Source organism: Hippopotamus amphibius, chromosome 11, assembly GCF_030028045.1.
Source record: "Hippopotamus amphibius kiboko isolate mHipAmp2 chromosome 11, mHipAmp2.hap2, whole genome shotgun sequence".
Classification (NCBI taxonomy): Eukaryota; Metazoa; Chordata; class Mammalia; order Artiodactyla; family Hippopotamidae; genus Hippopotamus; species Hippopotamus amphibius.
The window spans coordinates 20,825,247-20,840,113 of record NC_080196.1 but is presented as its reverse complement, the minus strand read 5'-3'; the positions used below and the strand labels follow the sequence as shown (position 1 = coordinate 20,840,113).

Here is a 14,867-nt window from a genome sequence, read left to right as displayed (position 1 = left end):
CCCGGGTCATCCGCATCAGAGGAACCAGGAATTCTGATTCCGCCACACCTCCTGCACCCCCCAGATACCTATGTGTTTTCTAGGGAGAGCTTGTGCAACTTTTACTAGGTTTTCCAAGTGTTTTGGTACTGAAAACGTCAAGAAACTCAACACTAACGATAAAATAATTCAAAGAAAGAAAGAGGGGAAAAAAGGGTATTCAGCTCCATCTTGTTTCATAAAAATGACCACATCGGACAGATGGAAGAACAAGAAAAGGAGCTAATTCTGACTAATCAGATTGACCATAAATGCCTGGGAAAAGAAGGTAATATTGAAGGTGAGTCTTGACCAGCAAGTTTTCTAGTGATGGTGAAGAATGAGGTTGTCCCAGACTTGAGGAAAGGGCCTGAGCAAAGTCAGAGAGACATGCAAAGCAATCATATGACTCATACTGTTGTCAATTCTGATAGCAAAGAGTAAAGAAATTATATTCCTTTCACAAGGAATGACAGTATAATTAACATGAAAATTGTCAAAAATGTATAGTCCTTTCACAGGAAGAGGTGGTGAATCATTGGGAAAATAATACACATGTATTTGAAAATTAAAACCTTGAAAACATAAACAGATTTATTTGAAGGCAGATTAGATAGAGCAGAAGGGAGAATTAGGAAACTGGAAGTTAGATTTGAGGGAATTATGTAAAATACTAGCCACCAATACAAACAGCTGAAAATTAGGAAAGAGGAATAAGAAAAATGAAGGCTAAAAGAGAAGTTCTAACATATATCCAATCAAAGTATCAAAAGAAATTACTGAGAGAATAGGAAAGAGTCAAGTATCTCCAAATATGCATCACATAAGCTTCAACAATTGTCAACATTTTGCCAAACTGTTTTTCCATACTATTGTAAGGTTAATCTCAGGCATTATATTATTTTGTATACCGTTTCATCTGTTCAATAACAATCTTTAATAGATAAAGTGGGTGTTCATTCATCTTCAAAACTAGAAGTTCTCAGTATAATTTGTTGAATAAATTGTTTTCAATCAGCCAATTCTGCCACTATTTTCAGGAACAGCTGAGGAAAGAATAACAGTTTTTGTTTATGATGATTGGCTATTACCTATGTTTCTATTTATTTTTTATTGCCATTAAAACTCTACAAAGTAGGAATAACTCTAGATTTCACTGTTTAAAATGAGGTGGTTTATGTGTAAAACAAGAAGCAGAATTATTCTCAGTGAATTTCTACAAAAGTGTAAGGCCTGAGTAATATAAGCTTGCAAGTTCAAGACTACTAATAGTCTTGGACCTTATAGTCTACCCTGTTTCTCTCTTTCCTTCTCACATTTTAAAATAAAGCCTCGGTCTACAGGGTCTACAGTTGCTCCTCATTGCCTTCATCCATCTCTTCTTCCCGCTTTAGGCATCCAGTCCAAGTATTCTCAGGGTGATTTAACTCTCAAATACCTCAGACTGAGTTATCTCACTCTCTGGCGATGCTCTGCAGATTTCAGAGGTCTCCTGCTTATGTAACCAGCATGCCAGCTCCAGCCCACTGCTTACCCAGACATCAAGGACTGTAAACTGACCCCTGAGCATACTATAAGCCTGATTAAAACCCTTTAACAACTATTGATGACCTATGCCCTGGTGGCAGACCTCTGTTCTCTTTCACCAACCTCCTCTGCACTCTTCTAGTCACACTCTGGCTGCATCCCATATTTGGTAGCAATGTATTTGGGGAAAATCAAATTACCTTCTTTGGGGAAAACGTGTGAGAGTAGCTCATATTTTTTCAGAAGCCACATGTGGAAAAGCCTGGACTGTGAGGCTGTGCTTGAGATTTGTTCTTCTTTACACCTGCGGAAGTCTCTAAAACTGCTCTATTCAACAATGGCCCAGCTCTTATTACAAAAGAGAAGCGCAGAGCATTTAGAGAGAGCTAAATAAGAAGCCGGTGGTCTTGCGCAGGGCCTCCTCTTCCTCTGCGGAGAGGTCCAGGAACTTAAAGCAGGGCGAAGCTAGAGCTTTCCTAGAGCGACCTTCCAGGTCTAGCTGTTTTTCACTTTCCTTTGCTCGATGGTCGGGGATTTCTGCCCAGGGCAGCTTCTGAGTTCTCTCAACTCCATTCCGTGCAGTTTGGCCTTGGTGGGCATAAAATTACCAATAGATTCTAGAGGGCCTGAAAAAATATGAATACAGAGATGATATGGATGACGTGAGTTTACAGCAAAAGGGGAATTAGCTCAAATGGTAGAGCACTCGCTTTGCATGCGAGGGGTAGCGGGATCGATGCCCGCATTCTCCAGTTTTGCGTCAGGTGCTTAAAAGGCAGATTCAAAGCCAGGAGCATCTGTATATATTAAAGAGAAGTAGTTAAAACGTTCATCTCTTTTCTATTAGCTTGTTTAGTATTCTACAGCACCCAAGACAAGGGCACAGTGGTGGGGAACAAATCCAGAGTAGGCGATGATACTTAATGAGGGAAAAAGCCGGTGGTGCATGTATTTATTTTATTCTCTATAATTATAGAAGTTTTTAAGGATTAGAATTGAGACCTAAGTGGAGCCTTAACAGAATCGTATAAACTTTAAGATGATATCTCATTTTCATTATTTTCTGGCTACATTTTTCTTTTTTCTCAAAAAAATGCATTTGAAAATGTATATTAGTAGAAATACTTTGTGCTATGGTCTTAATATTTGTGTCCCCCTAAAATTTGTATTTTGAAAATCTAATGGTCAGGGTGATGGTATCAGGAGGTGGGGCCTTTGGGAGATGATTAGCTAATGAGGGCACAGCCTTTATGAATGGGATTAGTGCCTTCATTTAAAGGCTCTAATATATAACTGATTCACTTTGCTGTATAGCAGAAACTAACACAATATTGTGAGTCAACTCTACGCCCATAAAGTTTTTTTTATAAAGGCCCCAGAGAGCTTGCTTTCCTCTTCCACCATGTAGGAAGTCAGCAAAACCAGAAGAAGGCCTTCACCAGACATCTGATCAGCTGGTGTCTTGATCTTGGGCTTCCCAGCCTCCAGCACTTTGAGAAATACATATTGGTGCTTTACAAGCCACCCAGTCTATGTATTTCTGTTATAGCAGCCCAAACCAACTAGGACATCATATTTATTTTTTTATGTACGTTTCTAATTTTATAAAGCCCAATTTTATTTTACTAAATTTACAATATATGTTTACTGTATGTTTTTATACTATTCTGTAAAAGGAAAGCACAACTTGTTAGGAATTTGTTAACATAATTAAACACGGAGACCATTAGACTGAGGTAGCTCTAAATGCCTTGGTAGTTTAGGTGAGCAAACCAAAACAGGAATCTGAGAAAATGAAATTTAAGAACAGCTTATCACAATGAGTCAACTAGACCTTCCCACATAAAGCAGTCTTAAGCTGTAGCCAATCAAATAATTTCTTTGCTTTACTTCTGACATCTCTATAAAAGCTTTCCCTCCAGCTTCTGCCTGCAGAGCCTCCTAACCACTTTTTGTTTGGCATTCCCTGATTTGAATGGATGCTTGCTCAAATAAACCCTTGTAAGTTTTAATGATCATATTAAATAAAACAAAATGTCTAGTATGATTCAAAATACTGCATGTAACCTAAATATATACTTTGACAGCTTCCAGGATACTCTGGTGACTTAGCATGAGCAATGAAGTGATAAAGTGTCCACTTTATTATCTAGTGCTTTCCTGGATGGGACCTCCCTGCCCTTCCCAGGGAGATGACTCTGTGACTGGACAATGTCCTGATACATGCAGGACATATTTAGGAATCGAGATCTCAAGAGAGAGTTCTCTGGACCCAGCTTTATTCCATTCACCTTCTGTGACCTGTCCTGGGTGGGGCATATGTGCTCTCAAGTTTGGGATAATATTTACAGCTAGGAAAAGTACTCCAAATTACTTAGTTCAATTTACCCTCTTGGGATGAAGTAGGGAGGCATGTGATAAGGTGTATGACCAGGTAGAATCCTTGTGTCATTGTGAAGGAGGTAGGGGAGCATATTTTTAAGTCGAAATCACTGTTTACTTCCTACCTACTCCACCAACAACAATATGCTTTTACCTGTAATATTGTTCTACAGATTTCTGGTTTCTGGGCCTCATTATCACTCCTCCTTTTCCAGGCCCAGACAGTTGGATCATTTGAGGATGCCAGATTTTGTTTCTCAGTCGCTAAAAGCTGCATTGTTGTTAGTTCATCAGGGTGAAATTAAATGGGGGAAAAATACCTGACTCTCTTTTCAGAAAGCAGTATTTTATTTCCCCCCCAAGCCAGAGCTTTAATCTAGCAGGAACTCCATGCAAGTTCCCACTTTCGATTCCCTCTAATAGAGTTCAGTGCTTATTACCTCTGGGAAGTTACTTTGTGATTTCTAAGTATGCACCAGGGGGTTCCTGAGGAATGATGGTCATAAGAGCAAAGTAAAAAGGGGGGTGGGAGGTGGGGTGTCAGGAAATGTTCTTTATTTGAGATCACCTTGCAAGACAAGGTGGGGAGAAAGAAGTAGAGACGCTAACGCACTGCAGCACAACAGATTCATTCCGTCGGTAATTGTTTGATACTAATTGGCGCTAAGGGACCGGTAAGAATAAATGCTATAGGGCAAATTCAAACACTTCGAAGATGGTGTAGTAAATGGTGGAGTAGGAAAGCAGAGGGGAAAGGGTCTCTCCAAGGGATGTTATCTCCGATTGGAAAAACGATGCTCCAGGTGAGGATCGAACTCACAACCTCGGCATCACTCGCACACATACTGCCTTATAAGTACCGCGCGCTAACCGATTGCGCCACTGGAGCTGCTGTGTCTCATTTCCGGTCGCTTATTACACGGCCTATGTGGGAATATCCAAAATCTGCTCGGATCGCAATGGCCCAAGTACCTCCATCCCTCCCGGAGTCCGGCAACAGCATCTTGCGCACAAAGGCAGTGGACTGGGTTCAGCTGCAGACCCCACCCGGCCACCAATCCTGAAGACGCGGAGGGTGCTCTGCTAGCGGAAACGAGGGCGGATACCTTCAAGACCACAGCGAAAAGTGCAAACACTCGAGACTCCGACTACCTCGAGCGTTCTAAGGAGGACCTTAAGTGGGCAGACTGGGCGGGCGAGCCTGCTGCTGCTGGGTGGGTACCGGAGCCCTTCCGCGTGCCTCTCGCCGGGATGCTTCTCTTCTGGGCGTCGGAGGGAGGCTTGCTCTCCGAGCCTCGGGAGGAGATAAATGTGGGAGGACCACGAAGTCGTAGCAGGCTATCTCAGAGTGTGTGAGCATCCAGAATTCCTGTGGGCTTTCAGGGCACATTTACTTCGCCACCATCTTTCTTCCCCCTGTATCCTTTTTCTGGGCACATTTACTCAGTGTTCTTTAGTTTGGTGGTAATCTTTCACGAGTTAGAAGACAGTCTACCCCTAAGGTGTATCTCTTATTTAATGTCTTTGACGCTTTTTAAATGTAATATTTGGATAACTTCAGAAAACACTATTTGAATCTAAAACGCATTTGTATCATCGACCAGCTGTGACCCAATTGACTTTTAATTATTCCGAATACAAGCATATAGTTTCAAATATGTGTAATGATAGCTCATTCTAGCCTCTGTGCTGCTAGATATTAAATCTGGGCAAGAATACAAACTACCTTGTGTATAAATTTTTATACTGTCCTAAGAGATTCTTTAAAACACTTAGTTTCATTCTAGTTACTTCTTTAAGTTACTTAGTTTTCTTAATGAGATAATAGGGATCTCCATGGAGTAATGCTAAGTGTCAAATTTTGGTATGATGTTTAAAAATGGAGCAAAGGATTCAAATTTCCATTAATAATTATGATGATGGTTTGAAGTAGAATTTATATAAGGCTTTTTTTTTTTAAGTACGTTTACATGTATTTTCTCAATCTAGTTCTATAGCAATCCTACAGGGGTAGAAATTTTTATTGAAATAATATATAAACAATATTTTCTGACCATTTACTGTAAATGAACGGAACAGTCAATCTCTTGTGGAGTTTATATCTGAGAAACCTATAAAAGTCATACAATTTTTTTTAAGAAAAGTCATATAATTTTAAAAAATGTATCAGTGAGCACAACTGAACATAGGAGAGGGCACGCAGCATTTTCAGTCATGTGAGCTGAGTGTTTATAAAAGAAAAACAAATTAACTTCTAGCTCTTTGGGTGACTGAGATGTCAAATTTATATTTTCAAACATAATGAAGTTGACATAATTAGATAATGAACTCCCATGTAATCGGTCTTATAATCATCAGCGGTTTACCAATCTTGGTTCCTCTATCTTTCCAGCACTATTTTTTTGGGGGGGGGGGGGAGGTAGGCAGTTGGAGGTGGGAGTGGGAATAAAACCTAGACGTATCATTTCACCCTAAGTGCTTCAGTTCGTATGTCTTAGAGATAAGAACTCTATTTTATTTCACTTTATTCTTTGAGTGCAATATCTTTGTCACATTCAGCAAATTTAGCAGTAATCTTTTACTGTAAGTGACTTAGCCAAAAAGTAAGTGGCAAAACTAGGATTTGAGTCCTAGAAGCTCTAGCTTCTTCTACTTGATCGCTTTTCCAAGATATTTTAAACAAAGAACAGTTGTCTTATTTTAAGGGAGTGTGTGCCTTCAAGTGAATGTAGAGTAATTAATTTCTTTAATGTTTAGACCAAAATGTTGTCTATAAGGGAGAGAGTAAGTGACCATTGTTTTCAGTAAACAATTTGCTTGCTAAATATATTTATGGTTTCCCTTTATTCCTTTTTTGACATCAACAAAAATCTCTTTGCCCATCTACTTTGTTTTCTGGGGTTAGTTCAAAGTTCAGGAGAAAGTGTGGTGCTCTTCCCAATGGGGCCCCCACCAACCGTAAGACTTAAAGATATTGTCTTGCAATATCTACTCTTCCTAAGTCTCAGGGCTGGGTTTCCACGTGCACATGGTTGTCAAAAGCAATTTTTACCTTGTTGAGTTACGTCTGATTTCATAAATATTCCTTCTTTTCCCAGCCAATAGCATTATCATGCTGTCCTCGTTTAATAGTTTAACTGATTGACACATAAATCCATAGCGCTAAGCTGGAAATGTACTACTATTGCACACTCTAACATTCTAGTTTATCCTAGAGATATGTTGGTATAGTGCACACACAACAAAAATAGTCAATTGAGAGAAACTGACAGGTATGCCAACCCTCTGTCCTAAAGATGATCCTTTTGTTCCTGGATCAGTCATTGACTCCACAAATATTTGTTTAGGACCTGCCTTGTACCAGAATTCATAAGTGAATAGAAAAATAGAATCCCTGCCTTCCCAGAGCTTACATTTAAGAAAATTTTAAACAGAGTTTCCTAGCAACCCTCTGCCTTTTTGTCTCACTTTTATTTATTTATTCATTTCTTAGTTAATTCCTTCATCAACAAACATGCCGAGTGTCCACTATCGCCAAGCAGTGTGTCAGACAATAAGGTTGAGATCAGAAGGTGTTAGGTCTTAATATCGTTCTGGCGAAGGACCTGAAGGGTGTAGTTATGAACCGCCGTACGCTTAACACAAAACCGGTTTCCACTTACATCTTCCCAGTTATTTCCCTGATTATCCCATTTTCTCTCACAAGTGTCCTTCAGTCTTGCACAGGAATACAGTACTCCTGCCTGTTCTGTATTAGAAGTTAGAACTAAGGGCACAAACCATAGCTTTTGAGGCACACACGTACCAAAGAAAACAAAGGCATTGCTGGGTGGAGGGGGTTGGGACATGACATATTGTTTAAAAACAGTGCCAGCAGGATAGGATCTCACATTTTTGTTGGGAGGTAGAGTTCACATACTTATGATGTCACTAAATGTTTCTGCCAATGAGAAGACAGGAAGGGACCACAAAGTTCTACTCCTGAAGACAAGGCTAGAATGGGCCTCAATGTTAAAAGATGCTATAGAAAGCAAAGTATAATCAAAAGATGAAAACTGAAACAGAAATATTAAAAGAAGAAATAAGAGAAAAGGTACCCTGGGATCATTAACAGGAAGAGAAGGGGGGAAAGGGGACTGTGATTTGCGGGGAGTGATGATGGAGGGGAAGGTCGAGGCTGCAGAGCACCAGAAAGTGTTTACTTCTCTTAACATCACCAGGGAATATGCTATGTTTTTTCCCTTTCTGTTAACAGATATTCACTGAGATCCTGCTGCATGTAAAACACTATGCTAAATGTGGTGGGAGATTAAGAAGTTGGGGCTGTCGTTCTCCAGGGACTTCTAGTGTAGGTGGTGAGACAAGATACCCAGACACCCATGAAAAGCATAGTAACTATAAAAGACTGTGGATGGTTGCGTACATGTGGTTCAGACAAGATGTACAGATCAAGGAGAAAGATCTCAGTTCTTGCTGGTGTGGGACACAGAGTCAGTCTGTGACCTGGAGAGGACTTGGTTAGGAGATGAGGAGAGAGAGCCCTGCAAGCTGAGTATGAGAAGGAGTAAGGAGGTTGGACTTGTATGGATGTTTAAGAATGGAGAGAAATCCTAAAGGAACCAAGGAAATCTAACTCATTTGCCTCCTCCCCACCCCACCCCCACCCTTTTTTTTTCAGTCAGCACCCTTTTGTGTGAAATGTGGGATAGTTAAACCATATTGCATTCTTATCCTCATCTGCACTTTCACTGGTTCTGCCCTTCTGTGGTGGGCCTTCAACCTCTCCACCTGGGTGAGGATAGAAATCCCAAGCAGTTCCCAAGTCCTGTTCAGTGCTCTCTTCGCAATATGCAGTGGTGAGATCAAATGTTGGATTCCACCATCCAAATCAAGTAAGTTCTGGCCTTGAAAGGGAGGGCCTTGCTCCAACCCTGTCCCTTCCCAGAATTTTCACCTCCTTTCCTGTCCCAGCACACCTGAAGGAAGCAATTGTACTCCCATCAGTAACAGTGGCTTATTTCCGAATGAGCCAGGGGACCAGGCCTCTCTAGGGATGCCAGCCCAGCTAGAATCACTATTCTAGATCTTTTTGCAGCTTACTTCTCCCTCCATCCCTAAGCTTCCCACCAGTTGCCATTGGTTCCTACCTTAAAGTCTCTGCACTGCTTCTTTAGTATTCTAGGGATTCAGATCCAGAAAGAAGGGGGCCCTAGAGGGAGCTCCTGGCCTTTCTCCCCTCTCCCTCCCCAATTCAGACTACTGCATATTTGGTCGAATTTTCATGATCAGCACCCTTCTTCTCTCCTTCTTCCTGAGCTTTATACTCCTGGCCTTCCCTCATTCCCTTCCTGATACCGGGAGACAGTGCTTTGTCTTCACAATCACCTTCTTCATCATAGGTAAGGGGTGAAAAAAGGAGGATTCCTTCAATCATTCTGGTTCTGGGCAGGGGTGGTGTTCCATTGGGCACTGCCTCTTAGAAACTGTTCAGGGACTGTTAAAGAAAAAAGGTAATACAATGACAACAGAAGGAAAGAAATAGTGTACGCGAGTTAAAGAGACAACTTAAGGTTTTGGGAATTAGCCTGAAGGCCATAGACTAAGCTAACCAGATGGGTTGTTGCCCCCTCCCTTTTCTTTCTGAGTAACAGGTATCTGTGTGTTCCTTGCACTACTGCTGCACTCTCTGCATGTTTTGAAAGTAACTAACTGTTACAAGGATGCGAAAATCACCTTTCTCTACCCTTCTTTCATCCTTTCATTCAGCACCACACTGTTTTTCTTATCTGGTGAGTGTTCTTGGAGTTTTGTGAGTCTGGGGGGTAGGTCCTGAACTCAGAACAATTATATTTGCAGGTTTCAAATATTTCCCTTGAGTACTGTTAATTTTTGGACATGGATTTGGTGCAATGATATCTCATTTGCTCATTGCAGCTGCTCCTACTCTACAGTGTTAGAATTTTGCCTTTATAGAAGTCACAGAATCCATTTCTCCTGGACATACTGTAAGAACCATGTCTTGGAGATTGAGAAATTGTAAGATATATTGTAGTAGGGCACGGGGTGGTTGGGGTAAAGAATGGGGTTGACAGAGTAATCTGCACTTTAGGTTCCTAGACTATACTCTCATTTGTTAATCCCATTTAAAAACTGTAAATTTCATAATAAATATCAAGTGTTATAGTCGTTTTCATTTTCAACATCATCATTTTTTCCGCAGGAATTCTCTGCTTGTTCAGCTCCCATCATTGCTGGCTTCAGTGTGTCTTAGTGCAACCAATCCAAGTGAAACCCATGCAAATATCAGTGGCCAATGGGAACTCGGTCACAGTCACAGAAAGGACTCTGGGGAGAGATGACTAGCCTGACCTCAGTGGTGGTGAGAAGGCTACTTTTAGAAGAAAAATCATGTCTAGCCTGTTATTCAAGGCTTCACAGCTATGCACACACTCTTGTTTAATTACTGCGTGAGACTGGAAAGAGTTGGCCTGTTAATAATCATTGTTCAGACACGGATTAGGATTCCAGGAACTTAGATTCTCACAAGAGAGAAGACACAGTGGGGTGTGGGGAGGGTTGAGTGTGTTTGGCCTTGGAGACTTGGAATGGAAAAACTTCTCCTCACCTTGAAGATGCTCTAGGCACCCACCTCCCAACCTTCTCATTGGTATTGCTGGTCTCCTGGCAGTAGGTTTTGTTTTGTTTTGTTTTGTTTTGTTTTGTTTTGTTTTGTTTTGTTTTGTTTTTAACAGTAACAAAACTGTTTCTCCACCTATGAAGTCTGAATTTTGATGAAAATTTTCTGCTCCCTGGGAATTTTATGACTTGAATCAATTCACTACTCCATTGTTCAGGACTCTTTTTGCTGCAGGTAACAAAACCTTATCTAAACTACCTCAAACAACAATAGCAAAAAGTGAATATCGGAAAGATGAAGGGGGTAGCTCATAGACTCAAAGAAAGTTCTGGTAGAATCGGGGCTACGTGAGAGACTTTGGGGGCTAGAATTGGAGCTTATTTCCTTCAGGATACTTTTTTTTTTAATTTTTTTTTTTTTTTTTTTACTATTCAGTAAGGGTTAATGGGCTTTCCTGATACATGAATGTAAGCACTCTCCTAGATTCCCCTTGCTCATCACTTTCAAACCACCAAAGCCTATCCTCTCCACCTCAACCAAACCTTTGTTCCCCTCTCTGAGGCCTCCTCATACCTAGTCATCCCGACCAGGCCTTTGTCGGCCCTGCCTAGACTCAACAAATGCTGCCCAACTCGATCTTCCACGAACACAGAGCTGAGAATGTTCTCCTTAAAAACCTATTTTGCCTTCTTGCCTTCAGGATGAATCCCTTATCTTGATAAATAAAGTTATTTACAAATTGGCACCAACCCTATCTTTTGAAATGTTTTTTTATTGTGATGCATCTCATATATGTCCTACATGCAAAAAGTATTAAAATGTATATGTACAGTTAGAAGGGTAAGAAATGAACCACCATATCTAGAAAAAATATTGCCAGTGTATTAGAACCCCCTACTGTTCCCCATCAAACTGCCTTTCCAGTTATTTTCCTGCTCCTCCAGTTTCTCTTCTCCATGCCAGTTAGAACTGTAGTCCTACCACATGAAAGTGCTGTCCTCAAATATACCAGGCACCTTTGTAACTTTTAGTCATACAAGTACTGAACCCTCTGGCCCTTTATTTTCTCCTTCTTCACAAAGTCAAACTTGTTTCTCCTTCAAGATTATGTTCAAATGTGACATCATGAAGAGCTTCCCCTGACTTCCCCACCAGAGTTAATAGCTGTATTTCCATGCTGCTGGCACATTTTCTTCTTTATTTCTGAAGTAGCATTTCTCCTGTTGTATTGTACTGATGAATTTAGGTTTGTCTCTCTGTCTTGATGTTAGTTTTTTGAGGAATTTGGATTAAGCTTTACCTGTGAATCCTTAGAGTTTCACATTTTGCTTGGTAAATGAATATCAATATATGCCTTTTGAGTTATCAAGTTTAAGCTTTAGATGATTGGGAAGCAGTTGGACATTACTATCAAAGATGCCTACCTTTTATTGACCACCTAAATAGTTGCTGGGGCTTTACCTGCTTTGTGTAATTTAATCTCACCACAAACGTGCGAAGTAAGTATCATCCCCATTTTGCAGATAATGTAGTGGGGTAACTAAAAAGTTAAGTGATTTGTCCAAATTCACATATCCTAGTAAAAGGCAGAGTCTCTATGTCTGCTCTTTTTTTTTTCCATATCAAGTTTCTTCTACATGAACAGTGATAAGAATAGCGATTAAATGTTAAGACAGAACATGTTAAAGTATGTTTATGCTGGAAATGGACAGATTGTGATGAAGAAACAAATTTAAAATATCAGCTGTTGTTAAAGAAGCTGCAAAAATAAGCCTGGGGACCAGTGAGAGTTACATACTTTACAAACAAATTTAGGCAGCATAAACTACTGATTTCCAGGGATAGGAATTTAAGACTCCTGCCCTGTCCTGGAGCTATTTAAGGTTGAGCTTCACATCTCTACACTATTATACTTGTGTTAGCCTCTAATACTTCAAATTCAGAAACTGCAGTGTCATTTTACTATGCAATCATGAAGATTCGTGATGTATGGCATTATTAATAGCCAGACTTATACAATTCTAAGTTAATATGTAATCATATACAATTAATGTACTTGTTCTGAATACAAATACTGAATATAAGCTGTATATCAAATGCCTTTTATAATGGTTAGATTTGGAAATTTAGCTATGTCTAATGTGAGTTAATAACGTAAGGAATGGAGCTCTTAAAAAATGCTGAAAAAATACTTATTCCACTTTATTTCAAATATGGGGATGGTGTAGGGTATAGCAGCTAATACCACTTGCCTATTCCACCACCAGTCAACAACACCAGCACCCGCATTCCTCCTTTCCAACAGAAACATGATTTTATTCACATAACTGTCTCTATACTGTCTTGGCTTTGCAGGAGGTGGACCCCATTCTCAGCTACTGAGGCAGAATTATGATTGATCTAATTAATCACAGTGATCAAATTCTTGGCAGTACTTGGATTAGGTGAAACTATATGATACAAATCTAGCCAACGTGAGGGGAAATCCACTAGGGAGCATATAAGAGAAGTTGTTCTCAACAAGAGATACAATAAAGAAGTCTGTTTGGTTTTTTTCTGGACTTTATCTTGATATTGTGAGAGTTTGAGGTACTGCAAGGAAACTAGCTGGCGTATGAAATTCATATATTGAGAATGACAGAATGCAAAGATTTAAAAATCTTGGTCCTGATAACATCATGGAGTCACTGAGTTAACAAGGCACGTAGCCTCCTTACCTTCTGGACTTATGCACGATAGTAAATTCACTTTGTTTAAGGCAGTTGAATGCCATTTGAATTATTGTAGAGCTATTACTGGAAGTTTCTTTGATAGGGGAGGGATCAATGGGCTAAATATCTTACAGTTTTGTAAGCATCATGTTGTAAGTCCTCCTGATCACTGGCATTATGAAAAACTTGAAGCTAATAGGTGGTGTTAAACATATCAGTGTGGTGTGCACTTGACTCACTAAGCTTTTTCTTTTTTATTAACAGTCTAGACATTCTCTTCACTTAGAAGGCCTACTTCTCAGCCACTAGCTCCAGCTCAGGCCTACTGTCTGACTGTCTCTGGCTTTGAACTTAAAGGACACATGCTCAGCCTCAGCCCCTGAGCACATAAACAGCCACTATGAGCCTTAAAGCTATATTCGGGAAACTAGAATTCTGAGGCTATGTATGGCACTCCACTGCTCTTCCAATTAAACACCCAGGTTGAGATAGCATGGAATCACAGACTCGTGATGCCTACCTGTACCATAAAGTAATCTGTTTTCCTGATGCTTACAGGCATTTTTCTCACCCAACTCTTCATTCACGCATACAGATTTTTAGTGTAAAATTAGTCATTGTAGTTACCAAGCACGCTGCCCTTAAGGAATATAAAATTGACTGGGGAGGACAGCTGAGCAAACAGCTGTTCACAACACGGTGATAAAGGCCAAAATGAGGGGTGTGCTCTGCACCCTAAGAGTACAGGAAAGAACACCATCCAAACTGGGGAAGAATTAATAACTCGGCTAGGTGTGCAAGTATTTCCGCTATTCCATTTGTTTACTCTAGTCCCTGTTTCCCGGTTTCCTTCCGTTTTCAGAAGCAAAGCCTTAAGAACTCCATCATTTGCTACTTTAAGGTCCCTCACCACGAGGTCAAGGACCTGAAACTGGCAGGTTATTGCTTATAATGAGGCCAAGTATCTTTATATTCTATCGTCTGGGAAAGTAGAGGACAGGCAAATCAGAAGGACAGTGCACATCAGCCACAGCCAGAAACTCGACCTTATAAAAATGCAAAAAAACCTCATAAGGGGTAATTAATAATGGTTTAAAGAGTGTTGGTGACAGTGGGGCCAGTGGCGCAATGGATAACGCGTCTGACTACGGATCAGAAGATTCCAGGTTCGACTCCTGGCTGGCTCGGGGTTACCGCCCCTCGCTTTCGGGGGAGGAGCGTGGTGTGTTATTTACAGCCCATCTCGGACTGTTTTATTACGAGAAGGTCTTCATAAAACCTGTGTTGTTACTCCTGTTCGAGCACCACACAACCTAGAATGGAGGGATGAGGGGAGGGGGAGGGGGGAGGGGGGAGGGGGGAGGGGGAGGGGCGGCTAGAAAAGATATACAAAAGAGTAAGACAAGAATCTTGCACAAATCGACTAATAATATCTTATGTACCCACCCGTCTTGCATGAAAAACTCCCTTTTCAGAACACATGCCTCTTGAGAACGCAGTGCTCTCTTGAGAATTAATATCAATAGAATCCTCGACGAATCCTGCTAAATTTTCTCCAGGGTTCAGCCGTCCAAGTCCACACCGAAACAAAC

At 40.6% G+C, this 14,867-nt stretch overlaps 3 non-coding genes across 3 annotated transcripts; 2 read left to right on the top strand and 1 right to left on the bottom strand.

Annotated features, from left to right (window-relative positions):
- The first annotated feature begins 2,224 nt into the window (after window positions 1-2,224).
- Window positions 2,225-2,297, top strand: TRNAA-UGC (transfer RNA alanine (anticodon UGC)). Its single transcript has one exon. It is a non-coding gene; the product is annotated as a tRNA-Ala (tRNA).
- Window positions 2,298-4,722: 2,425 nt separating this feature from the next.
- Window positions 4,723-4,816, bottom strand: TRNAI-UAU (transfer RNA isoleucine (anticodon UAU)). Its single transcript has 2 exons — window positions 4,779-4,816; window positions 4,723-4,758 (listed from the first exon to the last, which is right to left on the bottom strand). It is a non-coding gene; the product is annotated as a tRNA-Ile (tRNA).
- Window positions 4,817-14,389: 9,573 nt separating this feature from the next.
- On the top strand, window positions 14,390-14,462 carry TRNAR-ACG (transfer RNA arginine (anticodon ACG)). The gene has a single exon. It is a non-coding gene; the product is annotated as a tRNA-Arg (tRNA).
- The last annotated feature ends 405 nt before the right edge of the window (window positions 14,463-14,867 follow it).